At 38.1% G+C, this 2,904-nt stretch overlaps 1 pseudogene; it reads right to left on the bottom strand.

Moving 5' to 3' along the window:
• Nucleotides 1-306: 306 nt before the first annotated feature.
• On the bottom strand, nucleotides 307-944 carry LOC117037592 (AP-3 complex subunit sigma-1-like; annotated as a pseudogene).
• Nucleotides 945-2,904: the final 1,960 nt, after the last annotated feature.

The raw sequence follows: 2,904 nt of genomic DNA, 5'->3' as shown, positions 1-2,904 counted from the left end.
GTATCACTTTTCGAAATACTGTTGTAATCAATACATAGAGAGGGATACCTTGGGCATAGGAATGCAATTTAGAAAAAAAAGAAAAGCAAAATCACACCGGAACTACTCAATTTCTTCAAAATCACTGAGCAAGAAAAACAACATTGAACCACCATACTGATTTTATACAACTTCTATACAGTAACTTGACTTAAATCCAAGAGCAAAAATTAAGATTCTCCTCCTCTATTTTTGGTAAACAACTGCATGGTAAACTTAGATGACTTTTCCCCCTGGATTTTACCTGGAAGCAGCCTTTAAAATTTTTTATTTAAAAGACGGCAGGTTTGGCACTTTTGTGCCATACTGATGTCACCAATGTTAATATTTCTTGGGATCTCAGGAAGATTCATATTCTTTACAGCTGATAAAGAGCTCAGGCTGGAGCTCCTGGCTCAGCCAGCCTCAGATTTCTCCAGTTTATTTCTCTTGTTTATATTTCTCCAGTTAAGGCACAGATTTCTCCAGTGCATTATTTTGTGCATCAATTTGTGTAACCATCTCATTCACGTTGGTCTCCAATACCACTCCCCTCATCACCATTTCTGCAAGAATAGTGTGAACCTTGTCTGCATGGAAAATTAAATTCAGTTCACAGACATTTTCAAAGCACATGTCTAATGTTTCCACAAATACTTGAATTAGATCTAAAATGCCAAGTTCATTTTCTGAAGAATCCACACAAAAGACAAAACATAACGTTGCGTAATATCTATAAATCAGTTTGTTGTCAGATCCTCCAATTCATAATCCTCCTTCTAGAAAATTACATTTTCATCTCTCTTAGATACCAAACGGAATGTCTCCCTGATGATTTGCTGTTGTGCATCTTCACTGTAAGGCTGGTAGAACTTGGAGGGCCGCGGCTTCCCATGGCTGTTGAATATGAGGGTGGTCTTGATCATGGCTGAGCCGGGCTGACCCGGTGGGCGCTGGGGGCCAGAGAGGGGGCAGGCATGCTAGCCTTGTCTCGGGCTCTCACCAGAGATCCTTCCCACCTGCCCCCTTTCGCACCTTTTTTTTTGAACAGAATATCTTCTAGAGTGTGCATCATTTTGTTTATTTGACTTATGCGAGTCAGAGATAGCTTGCTGTTTGCATTTCTAATAGCTGTCTTTAAAAGTATCTGGACCTCGTGGTGGGCTTTGAATGCTCACCTTCAGAAGTAAAAGGCCTTCTGAATTTGGGTGGGGTCCTCATCCCTAAAGGACAGACTTCTGAGTAGGTATTACACCCACCTACACACACTGAATTCCCCTAAATCTGATTTGCACGTTATCACCACAGTCAGGAAATCTAAATCACTCTTTTGGAAATAATTCCTTTGGTCATTTTGGTTTTTGTAAATAAACTTCAAAGCTACCCAAGCTCAAATTCAGTTGAAAATTAGAACTTTAAATATTTCTGATTTAATTTCTGAGTTTTGAAAGAATAAAAACTCCCTTCCACAATTATAATTATGATGAAAATTACCTTATCCTTTATTTGGCTCCATAAATGTATTTTGTCTTTTGTACCTAATTTTGTTCTTGACAAATTTTAATCATTATTATGTACAACCAGCGTGAAAAGTTCCCGTGATAAGGGAAAAAATGATTTATAAAGTATTAAGGTTGTGGCTCTGTAACAAAAGCCTTCGAATTCCAAGTTCAGGCTGCTCTGTCTATTTTTCCCTGCTAAGTGCAAGGGGGTGCAGCCTTAGACTTCTCTGATTCCTTCATGCAAGTTTATGTCACTCCTAGTAACATTATTTAAATATAGCTTTCTTCATTCCTGAGCATGGTGCTGAAAATAGTGTTTTGACTAGTAAAATGAAGAAGACAAAGATTCCAAAGACAAAGGCAAGATATGCGCTGACTGATTTATGTCACTTTAATAACATAATTACTTGATGAGCACTTACATGATTTAGTTACTGATCTTCAACCTTTCAGAACTGGGGAATGAGTTGCTGATGTATTGCACCCAGGGACTGTCAAAAATTTTGAGCAGTGGCATATTCTGTGGTATTTTAAGAGGCATATTCCTCAGTTGTATCATTAAGTAGCTCATCATATAAATTAGGGAAGTTTAGTGAAAATATTTCATAGCAGAACAAGACTATTTTCTGAATTGGTACTCTCCTTAATTTCTCCAGGCTGGATACATTTTAAAGTAGGGAAGAGAATAACGTGCAGTCTTTTTTTCTTCTGATTTATGAATAACTGAGAAAAATTCAAAAGTGTGGTCTATTCAACATTCCACCAGGATTATGCCACTGCGATATTCTCCAGAATATCAAGTCTAGGCACTGCCTCTGCGTTGAACTTAGACTCACCCCAAAGAAGTATGTCTTCCATGGACTTGAAGAGGAAATAGAGCTGATTCTTCCTAGCCGTAAATATACTAGTTAGTCTACCCACAGTGAAATGTTGTGCTTAGAGCAAACCACCCAATGTGACCCTGTCCAACTTCTCTTACATAGATGAAGTCAGGTTAAAATGATCATGAATGGCAGTCTTTAAGGAGGTAAATGTCAATATCCATTTATTAATCAACTTGTTTAGATTGAGCATAGTTTTGATGCAGATACTCTTCCAGGTGCTGGGGGTGAGTACTAAATTGTCCTTAACTCATTAGGGGTAGGAGTAATTAAAATTATAGGTAATTCCTGATTTTATAGACAATTACAATATAGTAGGATAAGTGTCACAATAGTTTTAAGACCAGGATGCAATAGGAACACACAGGAAGTCAGCTCTGGAGGTGCATGAGGATGGTTCAGGAAAGAAATAGGGGTCAAGCTGATATTCGAATAATGAAGAGTGTTGGGCAGGTGAAAAAATGGCAGGACTGGTAGAATATTCCAGGAAGTAGGAAGAGCGT

This window comes from Rhinolophus ferrumequinum, chromosome 2 (assembly GCF_004115265.2).
Source record: "Rhinolophus ferrumequinum isolate MPI-CBG mRhiFer1 chromosome 2, mRhiFer1_v1.p, whole genome shotgun sequence".
Classification (NCBI taxonomy): domain Eukaryota; kingdom Metazoa; phylum Chordata; class Mammalia; order Chiroptera; family Rhinolophidae; genus Rhinolophus; species Rhinolophus ferrumequinum.
This window is presented reverse-complemented; position numbering and strand designations above follow the sequence as displayed.